General features: G+C 42.5%; 1 long non-coding RNA gene across 1 annotated transcript in view; it reads left to right on the top strand.

Moving 5' to 3' along the window:
• The window catches only part of LOC148519803 (uncharacterized), a 52,474-nt gene extending 38,873 nt beyond the window's left edge, over positions 1-13,601 (top strand). Inside the window, exons 3-4 of the long non-coding RNA XR_015878900.1 lie at positions 3,321-3,430; positions 12,287-13,601. This is a non-coding gene — a long non-coding RNA (uncharacterized LOC148519803). The remainder of the gene's footprint in view (positions 1-3,320; positions 3,431-12,286) is intronic.
• The last annotated feature ends 7,907 nt before the right edge of the window (positions 13,602-21,508 follow it).

The raw sequence follows: 21,508 nt of genomic DNA, 5'->3' as shown, positions 1-21,508 counted from the left end.
GCCTTCATGCATGCATCCTGGTTGCCGTGGTGCGGTCCTGGGCGCCATGTTGGTTCATGTCATCTGATCAGTATTCTCCTAGGGTAGTTCTGCGGTCGGTCAGCTGCTGTTCTTGGCCAATTGGTGAATTTTTGACGAACCTGGAAGGTTAATTTCAGCATCTTCGGATCTCTTGCAACTCCGGCAGGGTTCTTGTTCAGTGGGTCAATATGTGGTTTAATTTCAGGCTACAGCATCTGAACTGCAATGGAACGACGCAGCACTCAAGGCAGCTTTCTTGAACAGGCTTTCGGAAAGAATGAAGGACGACCTAGCGTCCTGGGATTTGCCAGAAACACTCTCATCTCCTTATGTATTAAGATCAACCTGCGACATCAGGAAAGGCGAGTTAATCAAGGGTGTGAAGACCGGACTCACGTTCGACCACCCATTGCTACCACTGGTTGACGTCCATCTTCTCCTCGACAGGACGAACCCATGCAGGTTAACATGGCTTGTTTAATCCCAACTGAACGGAGTCGTTGTATTCTCAAGCAACTTTGCCCCTACTGTGCTGAATCAGGTCACATTCTGAAGTCTTACCCGCTGTTGTCGGAAAATACGAAACCTTATTCGTTCCAGAAGGAGTTCAGTTAGGGGTTATGTCCAAATCCTCTCACTTAACAGTTGTGCTTTCAGTAGGTTCTCGTTTCGATGATTTCCTTGCTCTGATAGACTCAGGAGCTGCAGGAATCCCAGTCAGATCCCTCCAAAATAATTTAGTCCTCTCTGGCATAGATGGGAGTACTCTTCAAACCGGAGTCATCTCTTCTAAGTCTGTTCCAGTGTGTCTTTGAATAGGTGCCCTACACCAGGAGGAGATTGAATTTTTTATTTTACATAGCAGTAGCCATAATATTATTCTTGGGTTACCTTGTTCAAAAATTCACAACCCCACTCTGGACTGGCCTTCTATGCAAATATTGGCATGGGGTTCACATTGTTAAAAATAGATGTGATTTTAAGGTAACTCCTATCAAGTCTCTTCCAGCTCATAAAGCAACAGCAGTTACTCTCTGATATCTGTCTCCAGTCTGACCCCTATCCCAGAGCCTTATGTGGACTTTTCTGATGTCTTTTGTGAAAAAGCTGCGGTCCAATTGCTGCCCCATCGCAAGTGGGATTGTGGAATTGATTTAATCCCCAGAAATACTCCTCCATGAGGTCGCATCTATCCCCTCTCGTTACCAGAGACATCTGCTGTGTCTGATTACATCCAAGAGAACTTAAGAAAGGAGTTTATTAGACCTTCCTCGTCTGGCCAGTGCAGGTTTTTTTTTTTGTTGAAAAGAAAGATAGTGGTCTTAGGCCCTGCATCGACTATAGAGGTCTCAACAATATTACTATTAAGAACAGGTACCCACTCCCTCTCATCTGAGAGTTGTTCGATAAAGTCTGTGGGGCCTCTATTTTTACTGAGCTTGATCTGTGTGGTGCATATAACCTCAACCGCATACATGAAGGAGACGAATGGAAGACTGCCTTCAATACCAGGGATGGACACTTTGAGTATCTTGTGATGCTATTTGGCTTGTGTAATGCCCAAGCAGTCTTTCAAGGGTATGTTAACGAGATCTTTAGAGACATCCTTTACTCTTTTGTTGTCGTATACTTGGATGATATTTTAATCTTTTCCAGAGATTTACAAACACATGGTCAGCTAGTTAAAGAAGTCCTCTCTCATCTCAGGGAACATCACTTATATGGGAAGGCCTCCAAGTGTATCTTTGAAATACCCTTGGTGCCAATTCTAGGTCATATAATCTCCAGAGGATCTCTGCAAATGGATCCAGAAAAAGTAAATTCCATTCGGGATTGGCCTCAACCGACCACTTTAAAAGGGATCCAGCAATTTTTAGGATTCTCCAACTATTACCGAAGGTTTATTTAAAATTTTTCAACTGTTGTCACTCCTATTACAACTGTCATGAGAAAAGGGGCAAATCCTGCACTTTGGCCTCCATCCGCTATAAGCGCCTTCCAGGCTCTCAAGGAGGCCTTCTCTTCTGCCCTCATCCTGAAATCTTCTTGCATGGTCTTCCATCTGAAATTGTGTCTGACAGGGGAGTCCAATTCATGGCGAGGTTCTGGCGGGCACTTTGTTCCTCTTGTCACATCAAGTTAAAGTTCTCTTCAGCATATCACCCACAGACTAACAGGCAAACAGAATGGGTGAAACAGAAACTCAAAACCTTCATTAGACTGTTTGTATCCTCCTCTCAGAATGACTGGCTGGACCTCAATTTGCTCACAATTTTCGTTACCACACTTCTACCGATACCACTGCTTTTTTTTTACAGTTTTTGGGAGACACCCTTGAGTGCCAGATTTTCAAAGTTTGCCACCTTTGGGGGTACCAGCAGTCTCTGATCTTCTGACAACTTATGCAGATACTTGGAGGAAAGTTCGCATTTCTTTAAAAGAGACCTCGTGCAATTACAAACTTTTTGCAGACCGGAAACGTACAGCTGTGCCCCTACTAAAACCTGGTGAAAAAGTTTGGCTTTCCACCAAAAACATCAGGATGAAGGTGCCAAGTTTGAAGTTTGCTCCACGATTTATTGGACCTTATCAAATTCTGAAAACTCGGTCGTGTATAAATTAAGTCTATCTCCAGATTTGAAATTGGCCAGTTCTTTTCATGTTCCTTTGCTTCGACCTCTAATCCTAAATCGCTTTCAGCAATTCCCACCCAGAACTCCACTGGTTCAAATCCAGCGTGGAGTTGAATTTGAAGTTAAGGAAATTCTGGATTCTCGTCTTCATCTGGGACAGCTCCAATATTTGATTGATTGGAAGGGCTATGGCCCTGAAGAATGTTCTTGGGTCAAAGCCTTGGATGTCTATGCTCCTCAGCTCAGCTGAGCTTTTCATAAGAAGTTTCCCAACAAACCATCTAGGTGTCCAGAGTCCACCCTGAAAGAGGGGGGTATTGTCAGGATGCAGCCTGGGATCGGCCGTTACTCACTTCTGCGATGGCATCTTTGGGCTGTTAGGCATCTGGACGCCAGGCGTCGAGACAGGTATTGGCTGAGTATTCTGCCCAGGGGCTGATAGAGCCTTCATGCATGTGTACTGGTTACCACGGTACAGTCCTGGGCACCACCATGTTGGTCCCTGTCATCTGATCAGTATTCTCCTACGGCAGTTCTGCGGCCGGCCAGCTGCTGTTCTTGGCCAATGACCGGCTACCTAAGATTATTTTATTTATTACGTGAACATTTACAGCATTGTCAGTGTTTTATATAGTCCTCTTATATCTACCTCTGTGTTTTCTCCAGGTACCTACCACGAGAGTCGCGACCTGTTCATTTGGTGCAGCGAAACCCACATCCCGCTTGGAGGAGTCACTGGTGAATACCATCAGGTGGATTAGACACAGTGCCTTGGGGTAGGTCTCGCCAACACCTCGGAGAGACGTATGAAGAGGACATATATTCTGATGTGCCCAGGTATCATGGTGCATCACTGCATTATCTCGAATGCCACGCATGGCGCGCCACACACCACGCGCCACAAAGAAAGTTTAGTAATGTAGCATAGCATAACGCTGGAAAAGTCATTACGTGTAATACAACTTTTTGCCCACCAGGTGTCACTTTTCCTAAACTATATAGCGCATGCGTCTGATTTCCAATGTATGTTCTGTATCACCGCCTGATGATCGGTTGACAGAAGCGGTGATTCGGTACACTATACAGTATTACAGCGTTTTCCACATGGAATCAGGAATGTATAATAAAGCGGTAGAAGAATGTCTAATAAAGTTTGAAATCATTAAGCTCTGTATTACACACTGACTGTGCGTTTGAAATCACACTTGTGCAAATGTAAATACTGTCGGCACTGTCCCAGACTTAGACATGGTAGTGGTTTCATTACTTTACAAACTACAGAACTCTAGTAATGGGTGAAGCGTGTAGCCTAGCGGTCTAATGCCTAGTCTCACCACTTCTCCCTTCTTCTTGTTCCGTGGGTTTGAGACCTTGAAACTATATGTTTTTTTTATTATTTTTAAAATCTTCACTTAAAATATTCAGTATTCAATACAATACATGTGGAGTGCATGCCCAGTGCTTCAGGAGTCAAACAGTGAAGTTGGATTTTTTTATTACTGTACATACTGTACTGTACCTTAGAATGCAAACTTGCATCAATGCCGGCGCTGTCCTAGACTTAGACACTATAGTGATTTTTTATGACCAGCAACTGGTAGTGGGCTCTGTTTAAGAAAGTGGTCTCTGCATTACAAACTGGCTGTGCATTTAAACCGCAAAATTGCATCAATGTTAGCGCGGTTGGCGCATACCCAGTGGAGGGGTACAATGACAATGGAATGTGTGCCGCATGCCCAGTGGAGCCAAGCCATAAACCAAGTAGCGCTATGCCATGGCACATGCCCAGTTGTCTGCATTCCTACAGTACAATACTGTTGAATTTTCACACTTGTGCCATTCTGCACTGTCCCAGACTTACAGTATACACAATAGTCATTTCATGACTTCAGAAAGTGCTACAGTAGTGGGCTTTGTTTGGGAGGGAAGGCTCTGTATTACAAACTGACTGTGCATTAGAGTGCAAACTTGCGTCAATGTCGATGCTGTCCCAGACTTGGAAACTTTCGTGATTTTATGAGTTCAGTAACTGTAGTTGGCTCTGTTGAGAGAGAGGTCTCTGCACTACAAACTGACTGTGCGTTTAAACCGCAAAATTGCATCAATGTCTGCCCAGTTGATGCTGTGGTGACTGTTAGCCAGCTCCGAGGGGTTACGGTACAAATGGGATCTCTGGCGCGTGCCCAGTGCAGGGGTTGCAATGCATTGCCAGTGGCGCTGTGCCATAGCCATACCCTTGTAGCGCTATGCCATGGCGTACAGTATGGAAGATCATACAGTAGCGGGTCATGATTCACACACAGTGAAAGTGGGATCTCCGTATTACACACTGACTGTGTAATAATGATATTAAAAAATAAAAAGTGTAACCTTGACTGTCTAATAATAATAATAATAAAAAAAAAAGTTTAACCTTCCAGGTTTTGAACCCGGAACCGGGTTGTACAGACGTCTGCGATGTAGAAGTTCGATTTCTTACCTCTACACCACAGCCGCCAGATTACTTCATCGTATGGTACTGTAGATGTCACATAAAGTACTGTAGAGGACAGATGCAATTCTTACTAGGAGAGACTTGTGGGCAAGGGGTTATGTGATCTGCCTTGCTTACACTTCTCTCCTTTTGTTCAAGACCTTGATAATTTTTTTTTTTTTTTTTTAAATGTTCACTATAGTACTGTAGTGCAGTATTGTTATCCAACCCTTACAAAACTGAATACATTATACCATACTGTATGTACTGTAGATGTGCCCAGCTACAGTACTGTAGTTTGTTGCTCCATATGCCATATACAGTAGCGCATTGCTAGTCGCGCGCTACACTGTGGCATATTGAGTCTCATAGCACTGCGCATGCCCAGTTGTCTGTAATATTGTAAGTATAATACTGTCGGCACTGTCCCGGACTTACTGTAGACACTGTAGTGATTCCATGACTCTAGTACTGTAGATGCAGTAGTCTAGGGGGCTAATGCCTAGCCCTACTGCATCTACCATTTTCTTGTCCCGCTGGTTAGAGACCTTTAAAATATATACTGTATAATTTTATTTTGTTTTAAATCTTCACTAATACATTATCCAGAAATTTCTATGCCACAGTACTTTATGACAAAAAAGTGTAACCTTGACTGTGTAATAATAATAAAAAATAAAAAGTGTAGCCTTCCAAGTTTCGAACCCGCAAAAGGGTTGTGCAAGCGATGTAATGTATTAGCTTGATTATTTACCATTACACTACAGTCGCCTGCAATACCAAGGTTGCACCTCGCTTGAGTGTGTCCTACAATACTGTACGTCATCGTATCTCAGGCGCATGCCCAGATCCATACCCATGTAGCGCTATGTGCCCAGTGGGTCGTGAGTCAAATGCAGCTACGGTAAAGTGGGATGTCTTGCTACGACAGGCTTGTGGACGAGCGGTTACATGTTCTGTCTCTCTGCCTGCCTGTCCCGCCTGTTCTAGACCTTAATAATTTTTTTTTTTTTTAATTCTTCGCTACTTTTGTTCAGTATTGTTATCCAACCCTTACTAAACTACATTTTATATATTAGGGGGTAAATTTACTAAGATGGGAGTTATATTAAGAAGTGATGTTGCCCATAGCAACCAATCAGATTCCAGGTATTATCTTGTAGAAGGTGCTACTGTATATACGGTAATTGAGAAGTAGAATCTGATTGGTTGCTATGGGCAACATACAGTACAGTAACTTCTTAAATAGAACTCCAATCTTAGTAAATTTACCCCTACATGTTTAACTTTGTCCCCCAAATTTTTTTTCTTCCGCCCCCAAAATGAAAGTGAATTTTTGGGGTGTTCTGACTGTCAGTGTTTTTTGTTAAAAAAAAATTTACGCAGTTTACAGTACCTTTAGGGGACTGTCTGAAGGCTGCATGTTGAAGGCTTCCCGCAACATTGCACCCGAATTCACCACTTTTTTCCGCCTGCTATTCATACAGTAGGCAAAACTTTTTCTCATACTGTCTTACTGTACATTGCATTGACTTCCCGCCTAGGTGGAAAGTCTTTCAAATTGAATACAGCGATAATTTTCCGCCTGGCGAAATGACGTAATCGGCTAAACTTTTTTTTTAGCCGATCACGTCTTTTTGCTCCAATGGGTCTATTTACTGTACTAAGCAGTGTTAGGAGACAGAGTGAAAAGTGATAAGAAAGTGAAAAGTTGCCAACCAATCTGCTCCCAACTGTCATCTCACAGGCTGTGTTTGAAAAATTACCTAACCTAACATACTGTACAGAGGGGGGGAACTTCTTTAGCTCTTTTGCTTTCCACCCCCGTAGTCCTCTACTATCCCCCGCTTCTTTCTTCTGCCGCTGGCACGTCCTGGAGTTCCAAGCTGGTCACGGACATGACTACTGTACAGTACCTAGGAAGAAGGAGATGACGTGAAAACAGTCCTTCCTCAATGCCGACCGATACGCCCTACCGGACTGAGGACTACACAAAAAGATTAGGCTTTTAAGTTAAAATCATCACTGGCACTTTTGGCCTCTGATCTAGAGTTTCACCTATACCAGGTGCATACTCTACCTTGCATCGGAGTGCAAGGTCCACTGTACGCCCTGAAGAAAGGAGCATAGGCAGAGATGAACAGACAGTAAAAGACAGACACACAGGTACAGTACTCACCGGAGATACTCTTGTTCTTGGTCTCGCTCAATCCCACACAGAGGTCCCTGTAGGAGAGAGAATATGCCATGCAAGGCCCTTTCCTGCTCTAATAGTGTGTCACACTAATCTACTGTAACATTAATATCAGCCCTACTGTATCTCACCAGCCTAACAAACTACAGTATAAATTAATGTACAGTACAGTTGGCCTCACAGAGGGCCTACCGGTACCTGTTATGAGGAAGAGGCTTTGAGGGGTGGAACTTCTTTAGCTCTTTTGCTTTCCACCCCCATAGTCCTCTCCTGTCCTCTGCTTCTTTCTTCACATGGGTCTTCCTCTCTTCAGACCTGTTGGTCTACTGTAGGTTGGGTTTAATGTTCCGTTGGCCTCACATAGGGCCTATCTGTTATGGTGGAAGACTCTTTTGGGGGGAACTTCTCTCCTGTCCTCCGCTTCTTTCTTCTGCTGCTGCCACGTCCTGGCCAGCAGCGGCGCCGGGTCTTCCTCTCTTCTGACAAGTCCCTTCAAGTCGTGTTTGTTGATTGAAGATCTGTACTTCTATGTGTGACTGTCCTCCATGCATGTTTCCTTGGCATGCGCATCACCCCATTCAAAGTGTCCTTTATCCTGGTAAGCTCTTCTTTTCCAATCCTGAATCTTGTCCAGCATCTTGATAGGATATCTTCTCTTAAATTGTTGGGGATTGGCACTTGCTTCCGACTGCCATCAAAGTTCACCCGCTTGGTCCAGTTGCAATAGAGGTCGTAGGGCACGTGTTCTTGAAATATTGCTTGTGCATATCGATGCATCTCACATTTGGCAGCTCTGTAAATTTCATTGTCCTTGTCAACGTTGATTACAGCCAGTGGTACATCCGGTAAGGGTGCTCCAAATACAGTCAGTGATGCTGGGGTGCTCGACATGACCGACGTTCCTGGTGAAAGTACAGGCATGCTTGCATTGTTGGTCCTTAATTTTTCAACTGACCATTCAGGCAGGCTATATGATGCCACTGGTGTACTCTCTCACTGAGGCAGGCTGCATGATGGCACTGGTGTCATGTCCAAGTGCTCTGATGCCACTGTAGTGTCCATACAACAAGCTCTACTATGGCTCCACAAGTGCTTCAGCAAGGCAGGAATGCAGGTTAGCTTGCGTTTCTTTCTCTGCTGAGAATTTCTTCAGAAATATAGTAGAGCTTGTTTCCACTCCAGCCGGCAGAGCCTATTGTCCTCTGCTGTGGCCGCAGACAGCGGTATGCTCCGGAGTTGAAATACTCCATGTGAGTGCCTCCGTAGAGCTACAGCCTTCAACCACGGCTCAGGATTCCTCGCTTTACAGCCGCAGCTAGATCTCAGCTAGCGCACTATGAACCAGCGCTGACACGGGAATCATTCCCCTTCACACTGCGCATCAACGGCTTTACTGCTCTACTCTCCACGGCTCAGATCCAGTGTACAGCAGCATTTACCTAAGAACACTAGGTGAGAGACATACTTACATCTTATCTCCCAGCCTAATTCCTAGGTTGGCTGGAGGAGGATTTATACGAATAAACACTCACCCTTTCTTTCATTAGCAAGAAACATATTGTTGCTAACATTGGCTCCATCATCTGTTACAATATTGCAACCACAGCTAACGATTGGATACAAGATTGTATATCAGCATGGATTCCTATTAACGGAACTGTCATTTTGATGCAAATAATATTCTATTTATTTATTCCTGAGGAGGATTTTATTCAATTAAATAGAGGTGTATATTAACAGCTTTATTAGTCTGATTATTTATGTGATTGGAGCTTACAGCTGGTGCTCTAATCCTAATTGTTATATATGTGCAATTCTCTCTTTTTTATCATCATATCAAATTCACTGCAGCAAATCTATTGTTGTTATTGACCATTTAATCCATCATTATTACTGACCATCTATTTTATTTGACATTTGTATGTTTAATTAAACAATTTATTTCTTTTTACATTTGGTGTGTCTTCTGGGTCCGGTTAGACCTATATGCGCTGTTTTTATTTTTTTCTTCTCTAATATTCTTTTTTGGATTAGGGGACTGGAGGACCCTTGGGACAGCTGCTGGTCGAGATAGGTTGCAGGGAGGTGGGCGCTACAAATCTTTCTATTTAATTCACTGGTGTTTCCTCCTGGTTCTGGACATTCATGGGTTGCTCCACTTTCCCTGGTCCATTTTCTCCGATGTCCAGTTGCAAAGAGTTGTTCTTGGGCTTTGCATTCTTCCTTGCCTTGACAAGAACATTTTCCTTCCCTGTTTTCTTCTTAGAAGGTTTGCTTGTAGATAGTTGTGGGACTAGTGCACTCAGCCTTTTGGTCATTGGAAGTGGGCAAGATTCGTTTCCGTTGTAAAAACCTTTGCTCTTCACCATTTTGACAGTTCGGTGCACTCTGAAATACACAAGTATAAAGACACTTAATACAATGTTAACTAAAATAGTGGAAATATACTTTACTTTCAGTTTTAGTTTAAAAGTTGTTTCAAGTGTTTTTTTTCAACAGTAAATATAGATTCAATCAAATACAGTACATACAGTACTGTACACAGTACTAAGCAGTGTTAGGAGACAGTGAAAAGAGATACGGTACTGTAAGGTACCATACAGTACTGCACCAACCAATCAGTTCCCAAATGTCATTTTTCAACATTGCATTTGAAAAATTACATTTGGGAGCTGATTGGTTGGTAAAGTACGGTACTTTACCTTACAGTATCTCTTTTCACTGTCTCCTAACACTGTGTGTGTGTTTGTTATACAGTATATAAATGTAGGAGATTACAGCGCCAACTGTTGTTAAAGCCCTAACCAATATTGTGAGGTTGTATAGAGGCAAGTGATAATAAATACAGGTGTCTAAAAAACACTCCCTAATGATATACTGTACAGTACTGTACGGTAGGTGTCAGCTCATCAGTAATAAAATGACAATGGTGATTTGTCAGTAATAAAATGTGTGAATATCTGAACTGATATACAGTACAGTACGGTAAAGTAGAGCGCCAAATGTGCTATTTTTATAACATAAATCAAAACTTAGTGTGCACAGTACCATTAGAACCATTAGTGTAAAAGTTAAATGTGCAAAGTGGTGCAATAATGCAATGATACAGTACTGTATGGTAGGTATAATATGTGCATACAATTACATACAGTACGTACAGTAAATACAATTTAAGGTGCAGAATATGACAGTACTGTGTACAGTATATCAGCCTAAAAATGCATAATATATGAATATAAAAAAATTATAATTTCATTCAGAATATACAGTACAGTAGACCTGACCCTCACACATACTGTACTGTGTAGGGCAGTACATAAAAGACAAATAAAAAATTATACAGGTATATTACACTGATCATATATATATACACAACTGTAAAGGAAACATGGAAACAAATCGCAGTGTTTTTTTCACTGTTTAAAACAACGTCAGTGCTTTATTTAATTAGTCTCTCTCAATCCTGTTATCATGGCGTTTGTCTACCCTCTATATCACATTGTCAGTTATGCCTATGTATTATTATTATTATTACTATGATATTAAACACAGCAATATTGCGACTGAAACTAAGATGGCCGCTGAGCAAAACAAGATGGCCACCAGGACAGGATGGTCACTCACGGGAGACTAAAAGGGGGCAGCGGACGGCTAGGAATCGATCAGCAGGATACGGTGGGTGATAGAAACTCGCTACGCAAATCAGCCTCTACGGGGACGGGGCATACTGAGGCAGTGGGATATTAAATACAGCAATATTGCGACTGAAACTAAGATGGCTGCTGAGCAAAACAAGATGGCCGTGAGGAGAGGACGGTCACTCACGGGAGACTAAAAGGGGGCAGCGGATGGCTAGGAATCGATCAGCGGCATAAGGTGGGTGATAGAAACTCGCTGCGCAAATCAGCCTCTATGGGGACGGGGCAAACTGAGGCAGCGGGATATTAAATACAGCAATATTGCGACTGAAACTAAGATGGCCACTGAGCAAAACAAGATGGCAGCGGGGACAGGACAGTCACTCATGGGAGACTAAAAGGGGGCAGAGGGCGGCTATGAATCGATCAATGGTATACGGTGTCGGGGACGGGGCATACTGAGGCAGCGGGATATTAAGCACAGCAATATTGTGACTGAAACTAAGATGGACATGAGAAATCACTATAGTGTGCAAGGTTGGAACAGCATCAACATTGTCGCAAGTTTGCGATGTAACGCTATTTTGTGCTTCAAACGCACATTCAGTTTGTAATACAGAGAGCCCTCTCAGAGACTGAGGCCACTCTCAGTTACAGCTCAAGAGACATCGCTATGGTGTGCAAGGCTGACACCGCGTCTATATTGTCGCAAGTTTACGGTGTAGCGCTATTTTGCGCTTTAAATGCACAGTCAGCTTGTAAATACAGAAATCACTATTGTGTCCAAGTCTAGGGTCTAGGACAGCGTAGAGAGTGGTGCAAAAGTCATGTTTTAAACGCACAGTCAGTTTGTAATTTAGAGGCTTCCCTCTCAAACAGAGCGCACTACTGTAGCAGTTTCTGAAGTCATGAAATGACTATTGTGTACAAGTCTTGGACAGTGCAGAGTGGCGCAAGGGTGAAAATTCAACAGCATACCGTACAGTACTGTAGTAATACAGACAATTGCGCATGCGCAGTGATCTTCTATACGCCATGGCATAGCGCTACATGGCGTATGGCTTGGCGCCACAGATCCCATTGTAACCCCTCCACTGGGCATGCGCAAGAAATCCCATTGCAACCCCTCGGAGCTGACAGCCACCACAGCGCAGACATTGACGAAAGTTTTGCACTATTTAAATGCACAATCAGTTTGTAATGTCTTACTGTTAAGCAGCCTTTTAAACAACAACACTACAGTATTACAGTACAACACTAATACAGTAGTTTCACTATAGTGTCCAGAGCAGACAGTGCAAAAAAATAAAAAAATATTCTTTTCCAGGGATCGAACCCGGGACCATAATTCTTCCAAAGTGATCACCTAACCACTAGCCCACACGCCAGCTACAGTGAACCACACAGAGCGGTCTCATCCTTGTGCACTCCTCCCACTGCTGTTTTTAATTATAAAAAAAATTGTCATACTGTAATTCATCCCATCTCAGTGAAAGCTGTGTGTGCATCTCATTAATCTACAGTATCGGTTATACCGTGATAACAACTCGGGCAACTTCTCTACTGTTCAGTTATGTACAATACTGTATGTGCACTGATTTACATCCTGTTATAAGATTATACTGTATATACATTATGTGACATTAAAAATATTGGTTGTGCGAACATGCAAATGCTGTGAATGTGATATCCATCCAATTTAAGTTGAACAGTATGGCATTCAGTACAAGGCATTCAGTACAAATTACAACAGTGGAGCACTCGCCACCCAGCGGTTAAGCGCTGTATTACATGTCGTAGCATATCCTTCGTTGAAGAATACCACGGTACGTCACAAGTCCATGGCACGACTCAGAGACTTGCACGCCATACCACAATTCCATGGCGCGACTCAGAAGCCTGCACGCCACGCCATGAGCAACAAAATAGCTGGGTACATCCGTATTGCCTTCCCGTTTCTTGACACCCATTCCCTCTAGCCCTTAAATGTATTTGTATTGTTTAACCTGGTGTGGATAAGTTACCTTATAGTGTGGAAACCCTTATATCTACTTAGAGCAGATCCACTTTTTTGTTTTCTATTTGTTAAAATATGAAGGTGTTTTCACACACTCCCTATGGATTTTGCAGCTAATATATAATAATTTTTTTTTTTTGATTGGGTATTTACACTATTGACTTTATATGTATTGCACATACTTTTTATAATATTGGAATAAGCACCTGAACTTTGTGGTTACTTCACTGTAATGCTACCTGAAGCTCAATATGTCCAATACGGAACTTACCATCTTTTCACAATCCAGTGTCATCACCTCCCTTCAAATCTCCCTTGTTGTCAATAACACAACTATCCCTCAGTCTCCCAAACACATTGCTTTGGTGTTATATTTGACTTTGCCCTCTGCTTTATTCCTTGAATCTTACCCAAGATGCTGCCAAAACTCTTTTCCACTCTCTCATTATCTCTGCCTTGACTAATGCAATCTCCTCCTATCTTGCATGGTAAATACAGCAGCAGCAACCTCTATAAAATTACAATATGTAATGTACACATTCAAGTGCCTACAATAGCTTGCAGTTGGCCACCCTTGTAGATGTCAACATATTCTCTTGCAAATCCATGTATTCTCTCCATTAAAATATAGTGCATTTGTGCAAAAGTAGTTATATGGAAATTAAATAGTTTGGGCGTGTAAAATCAAAGGGAAATTTCACATATTCAATATACAAATTTATGGTTCTGTTTGGGTTCCTACTGTTCAACACAGATTGATTTTATTGTTATTCCTGATGTTCCGGCAATGTAGAGCATTGTCAATGTGAGTACTGTAATAACACTCAGTAAGCTAGATAACACCTGTTGTTTCTAGGCCATAAAACTTTTTCAGATCTTCAGTAAAGTACATACTGTATATGTGGCGTCTATGCGATCAAGAGAAAATGGTGAATATTTTGTATTTTATGTTTCTTAAGAAATGGTAATTTGAAAATTGCTAGGAGTAAAATAAAAAGAAAGGAGTATTTAAAAAAAAATATTATGTCGTTCACCTTACTGGCAATTAAAAACAAATATTTTATTATAATATGTTACCAAAAGAAATCCCTTGCTGTCTTGAAAATACAAATTTTACTTTATTGGCGTAAGTAGCTAGTTCTTTCTATTACTTTGTTAGATAGTAACAATGTAAAATGTGGTCTAGTTAAGTATAAAACAATGGTGGTTGGTAAGAAGTTTTAAATTATGTATATTGCTTTTTTATGTATTTAATATTAAGCAATCCAAATTTCAAATTTAATAATGCAGCGTATAGAGCAATCCATGTACAAAATGTTTTAATCTATTTTGGTAAATTGTGTATAGTACAGTAAAAATGGCTTCACATATTATAATATTAATATAGTCACAAAGCATGATGCAATAATATGGATGATAAACAAATAGGTTCTACAAGATGTCATACTGGAACCACCAAGAAATGAAGAGATCATGGGGTATATTTACTCTAGTGCTGCTTTTTAGAAGTGGAGATGTTGCCCATAGCAACCAATCAGATTCTAGCTATTATCTTCTACAAGGAGCTAGATAAATGTTAAGTAGAATTTGATTGGTTGCTATGGGCAACATCACCACTTCTAAAACCCGCACCTTAATAAATATATCTCCATGTGTGTGTTAGCTTTCTGTTACCTTAATGTGACTAATTTAAAATGTGCATTGCACTTACAGTATTGTTGTACTGTACATTCATTTATCATGTGCATTCACATTTGCTGTCAAAATTTTAGCAAAATATAAGTCATCTTAGTGACGTCTAGTTTTCAAGAGCCCTCAAAGATCCTTATTCTGAGCCATACGCAATCCACATGTAATGCTGATGTTAACGTAGTTGAGCAATTATCTACAAATGTGTTCGCTTTTGCATGTGACTTAGAATCAGGCCCAAGGTTGTCAAAATGGCATCAGATATGGACAAAGACATTTCTTGCACACAGATATGTTCTTGTTGAACTCCATAATATATCTCATTCCTACTGTAGATGTCATATAATTTCTTATGAGCCCCAGCACTTGCACTGCTGTGGTTACTGGATATCATAGGACATACTGAGGAGGAGGCAGAAAGATGTGTTTATCAAGCAATCAACCAAAATCAATATAGACAGAGCCGTAATCAGAATTTTTGGTGCCCTGTGCCAGACACAGCATTGGCGCCCCCTCCTTCTTTTTCAATTAGGGACATAAGACGCGCACCAGAAAAAGGGCCATGGCCTCATGGGGAAGGGCCAGGGAAGAGATGGGGGAGGCCAGGAGATGCTGGGGATAAAAGTAGAGGAAGCTACAAATGAGAATAATAATAAACAGATATTTACAGGCCCAAACAGTGCCCCCTGCCCTGTGGTGCCCTGTGCCATGGCACAGGTCGCACTACCCTAGTTACGGTCTTGAATATAGACCACCTTGCCAGGTAAACTTAGCAAATACATTATTGGGCCTGATTCAGAGGTGGAGCGAGAAGTGGCTGTGGCAGTGTCTATTGGCAGTCATCCGACTGCGACTTTGTGCAAATGCCGCTACCAAGCCTTTACCTGGTGTACAAACATGCATCCGAATGTGCAAGGACTGAGACGCCCACTGCCAGCGTCCGTAGGCACTGAAATACTGATTGGTGCATCTTTTGATGCACCATCGGTTGTGCAATCTGACTTTGCACCAGCCGCATGGTCAGCGCAGTTTCTCCGTTCGTGTATGGATGCTATGAGAGCAGACGTGCTATGGTGTGTCAGTTTCACAGACATGCCCATAACATGCCCATAAGATGGATCATCTCTGTGTGTTTGCGCTAAGCCACCTCCCAGTTACAGCCATCATTTTCCCAATACATTTTACCATGCATCTTTCCGTGTACACTCTGTGTAATTGTTACAATCACCCGTACAATGCTGTGTAAGACTCCTAAAGTCAGGGTTAGCATTAAATTTTAGCACGGATGGCAACTGCGTAATCGCAAGCAATGAATCTGCAAAAATATGCTAATGTCTGCCACCACTCAACCAGCATAGAGATGCCCACTACTGCCTTTTCACATCAGTAATACCACGCAGTTCTGCATATACATCAGTAACATTGGATAACATCGGCCTGTCATGCACAATTACAGCAGCTCTGACCTGTCTCAGAAATTGCAAGTCTCGTCGCATGCAGTGATTACTCAAGCTGCGTAGGCAACCGCAGTGGCTAATTTATGCACGACCATTAAATGGCGTTCAAATGGACAAGCACGCCTGCGTTTCTCCAACCACTCCCCAGTCACTACCCCCAAATGTTCACGGTCTGTCACTAACTCTGTGATGGATTCCACAATGTGTCCGTAATTGCAGTGCGCAGTACACAACAATCGGCTGTTCTGCATACACAGTTGCAATTGCGATCCATGCTGAATCAGGTCATCTATACTGGTGGAGCTATTTTTTCTATGAGCAGCACAATAATTGGAATCTACACCAGTGTATTTTCTTTTTGTGAAAACTGTTTTCAAGAACTAAAACGTGCAGTGTTTTGCCAGGATTACACACAAGGAGGTTATGTCTTGTGTATATCTAGTAATCATAGAATGAAACGTTTCTTAATAAACACATTGTTTTCAGATTTGTCACTAGTGGGTGGAAAATGCTAGCAACCCTCTTGGTCTGTCTCTGCTTCCAATGTTTATCACTTGAACCAAACACTTATTTCTTAACCTTACATAACCATCTGCATGCAAGATGCTGCTGTGTTTGCTTCAACTGATCCCGAGCAAATCTAAAATTACTTCATCTTTATTAGTAAATAAAAGATTAATGTTGTTATTTGTATGATCTTAAATAGAACATGTGGCTGATTGAGAGGTGTAAATACATACATTTTTTTTGCATTCAGGGTAATTACTGGCTGCTTTTCTATGTAGCTCACAAATGCTGGACAGCTTTATTTTTACATTGCAATTTAAATTTGAGTTTGGACACACCCCTCCCAAATCTAAACCTCTCTGCCCATTTTATAACAGCACCACCTGCAGTGCAGCATGGTTATGCCAAGGTGCAAAGTAATGTTGGGGATACACTATACAATTATCTGGGGTATCCGCCTAATGTCAGCGGAACGGCCAGATAATTGTACTATGTATGCACGTGACTGATCCGAAAATATTGATCGGTTGGGCATGCCGGATCGCCCAGCATGTCTGTCCGATGTGATAGTTTGAAGTGCATGCACTACTGCGGCCGACCAACAGACATTTCCTCTGTTCCTTCATAGAGGAGGAATGGGGAAATATCTCCTTCCCAGGGGAGGAAACCAGAGGAGGGGAGGAAGCCAAATACTGTGGCCAGTACATTGATATCTCACAATGGGCGGAGTGTACTAAAGGGAAAATGTGGCCAGAAATCAGAACGCTGCCATTTTCAGCGTTTCCGGAACTTGGACCTGGTGGACAACACCATCTATAGATATAATTTTCCTATAGGCCAAGGGGCTTCTATTTGCATTCTTCTGTGTGAGGGTTGCAATCGGATCCCTACCAGCATCCACAGCCAGCGTGCACATCATATGACGCATGCAAAGTATAGGACTCCTTGGTTATAAACCCGGAAGTCCAATCATTGCAAAGAACAGCTCTTCCCTGCACCACTGGCCGGTGGGCGCAGGTGTAATAGTGTGAATAATAGATTTATACTATTGCTTTTTACAGTGGAACTACAGGTGCCAGCATGCATGCCCTATGGCACTTGTGGAGCTACAAGTGCTAGCAGGCGGCCAGCGCCTGTATCCCCACTGTAAGAAAAATAGTAAAATAATGACAGAACTCACACACCGTAGAGAAAGTATAATATTATTCCACACATAACACACTCACACCTTCTGCCTGATGTTCTGTCCACTTCTCCAGGACAAATACTGATAGTTTATACTCACCTACCTCGTGGCATAGCATCTGTCCCCTTGTCCAGTATGCTCCCCGGGACTTGTTAAAAAACAAAAACAAGTTGCCCATAACATTTTGGACATGTAGAGATATATGTGATACTACATACAGTATATCTCTACCCCGGCAAATGTAGAGATATATGTGATACTACATACAGTATATCTCTACCCCGGCAAATGACAGAGACCGGGATGTTTCTGTCATTCTCCGGGCCCTTACATCCAGGGCCGCAACTAGGAGGAGGGTTAGGGGGGCACTTGAGGGTGCTGAGGAGAGGTTGCTGAGGAGGGGGCCCCAGCTAGTAGCATATCATTCTAATGATGTGTCAGTCACAAACGAATCAGAGCTCGCGGACCAGCAGCCAATCAACAGCGGCTGCCGGTCTGCGAGCTCTGATTGTTTAGTGACCGGTGCCACATTACAATGACGGCAGCACTGACTGACGTGTGGCAGCCCCATCCCATGCTGCCCCAAGCTCACACACCATGCGGCCCCGGCAGGTAAGACCCGAGGGACAGGCAATTCCTTTCATGCCGGCAAGATGCCATATGCTTCCTCCAAATCAATGAAACAAAGAAAGAGAAAAGGGAAAGGGGGGATATCGTCGCACAGACTATTGAGAAAAAATTCTATCGTAGAATAGTATGACCACTATACCTATTATAAACTAGAACATACCTAGAATGAATTTACTGGGGCAGTGGTGGTGCTCACTAGAGTCATAATCATAGACAAGAACAAACAGAAAAGGAAAAACTCTGTGTTGTGAGCACTCTTGGGTATTATACAAAAATTAATACGTAACTTTTAATGAATAACAAAAAAGTAAAATAAATGCCCTATGTAGACTATTTTGATATAGCGGCCACTGACAGGTCAATCACTGCTCATTCTATCCCTGATTGACTACAATCGAAACCGGACAGTGTTTGGCCGGCTGCTCTGACTATTGTGATACAGCAGCAGTTGATAGGCCAGCGTCCGTATATGAACTAGGGCAATTATGATCCGCTCACACAGCTGTCCTTTCCGTGAACAAGCTGTTGGCGAAACGCACGTCGGCAGACAGGAAAGGTGCCCGTGGCTGCGCAGCACGGGACTCTATATTCATCAGTCGGTATTTAGTTATTTGTTTTTTTTTTCATATCTAATTGTGTGACCTATATTCGGTAAGCTACTATGTTTACTGTTTTGTAAACTTGTATGGATCATTTTCAACAGTTTAAACACTAATCGGGGGATGCATTCTAAATATTACTGTTTGCACTCTATATTGAATTTATTATTATCATTTTATTTAATTTTTAAAATATTTAAAAAAGTTCCAAGTATCTTGGGAGCAAAACAATAATAAGACAAGACTGGGTATTCACAAACATACACAGAGGTAAAAAGCCCTGCCCACCTAGTGCACAAACCATAGGCGCAAGAAAGGGAGTGGGGGGCAAGGGGGCAACTCGCCCTCCCCAAACATTTAAGAGGTGCAAGTATATGTACTGGGTCGTAGGGAGCAGGGTTACCATGGGGCTGGGCACAGAGCTATTTCTCTTTCCTGCTGCTTCACCTCCTCCCTCCTCACAGCCCTTCTCTGCCCGCCTCCTCCCTCCTCCCCTCTCCTCCTAGCTCTGACCCCTACAGTGGCTATTAACTGCCCTTCCTCTGTGACCAGTCCTGCACCCTTCTTCTCTCACACTTTATATATATCTCCCTTCTTACCCCTCAGCTCCCTCTTTGTACTTTCTTCCCCCTTGGGCCCAAACAGCCCCCCATTCACTTCACCCCCACCCCTCCCGGCACCTCCAACTCCACCTCGTGTGTCCCCGGAAGCACCCCTCGCAGCACCACCCCCTTCACAGCACAAATAAATACATATCTAGTGGCACCAAAATGAAATAATGTCCCCCCACTAAACTAAAAAGTGGTGCCCCTGGCACAATCTATAGGGATTTTTTCATGAATTAAACATATCCAATTAAAAATTTTATTATTTGGATTACAAACGTTCACAAATATGTTAATGTGGCCAAAAATACGGAAACTGACGTTTTTAGAATTTGGCTGCATTTTCCAAATGTACCAAGCTCCGGAATGCGATACACCTGGTGGGTGACATCATCTTCAGATGATTTTTCCCAATGCCTATGAGCTTCTTATCGCATTCTGAACTGAGAGGGATCCAATCAGATCCCTCCCACTGTGTTCCCCGGCATGCGTGCCTTTCTGTGCATGTGTATATACCCGGAAGTCAAAGGACAACTCTTATTGGGAGAGCTGTCCTTTGCAATTGTAATCGCATTTATAGGTACATACTGGCGTTACTAACTCCATTATGTATCTGATAAGTGGCGGAATGTACCGCATTCACAATGCAATGCTTAATACATTGTGCCCATTATACAATATTTTGGCAGATCTTGCAATCCGTGACGAACGCAATGACCGTATAGTGTGTATGGCCAAATACATTATTTGATGATTTGTGTAATTACATCGTCCCCTCTGATGTGCAGTATATCAGATGGGAAGATGCCATCGACAATGCGTTGTTGTTACATTAAGTATATAATGATATATTGCGTTGTTGTGCAGTGGATCGTGTAGTGAGTACAGCAATACGACATATGGTTATATCACATTGCCACATTGCTGGGTCGCCACAACGTGCAGGTGTGTACCTAGATTTAGAATGCATCAGATGACTGCACTGCTGTATCTCTTTTGCTGCTTAGCCACAGAGCAGCCAGAAGAAGTGATAGGAGCTCATGATGAGGTATGATGGCCTCACTACAGTATAGTAACCAGCATTGTATTTGTATCCATATATATATTGTAAGGATAGGGTTCACAAATTACATAAGAAAAAAAAAACAGCTTGCATCATACACATTGAGTTTCTGAGATATATTTTTGGGCAACATTACTGCTGCACAGCACTTAGGTCAGGAGTTCAATTCTCAGTCCTGGTGGATTTGTGTGGATTTTGTATGTTCTCCCGATGTTTGAGTGGGTTTCCTTTGGGTACTGCTATTTCCTCCCACACTCTAACACACTGGTAGGTTAATTGGCTGCTGAGAAATAAATGAATTCCAGTGTGTAAGTGTGCCCATGTTATATGGAATATAGACTGTAATCTCAGCTGGGGCAGGAACTGATATGAATGACTGGAATATTCTCTGGAACTGGATTGTGAGTCAGATGGACAGATCTCGGAGAAATCTACAAACTGTGCATGCACCGTAGAAAGAAGGTGACAACTGCACATGTCGTACGCACACAGACGGAGTTTACAAGTGCATATGGGTTGACGAGTCCATCAGCAGAGCACTGTTTTAGTGAAACGGGAATTTCTGGATGGTAACTGGGCATAAAACATGCGTAGACAAGGAATTGATCCCTCTCATGGGGGTGTTTTTGGTGTGTAAGCTGACTACCATGCATGTATTCACCCATAGTGTGCAGATGCAGATGGGATGCCTATTTCTGACTAATCTTTTGCATCCAGCATGGAGTGAGTGCAAGCCCCCGTACTAATGATGGGTGCAGGGGACATTAAAAACAGTGGGCAGGATGGTCTTCCACAT

This window comes from Taudactylus pleione, unplaced genomic scaffold (genome assembly GCF_031769625.1).
Source record: "Taudactylus pleione unplaced genomic scaffold, aTauple2 ptg000181l, whole genome shotgun sequence".
NCBI lineage: Eukaryota > Metazoa > Chordata > Amphibia > Anura > Myobatrachidae > Taudactylus > Taudactylus pleione.
This window is presented reverse-complemented; position numbering and strand designations above follow the sequence as displayed.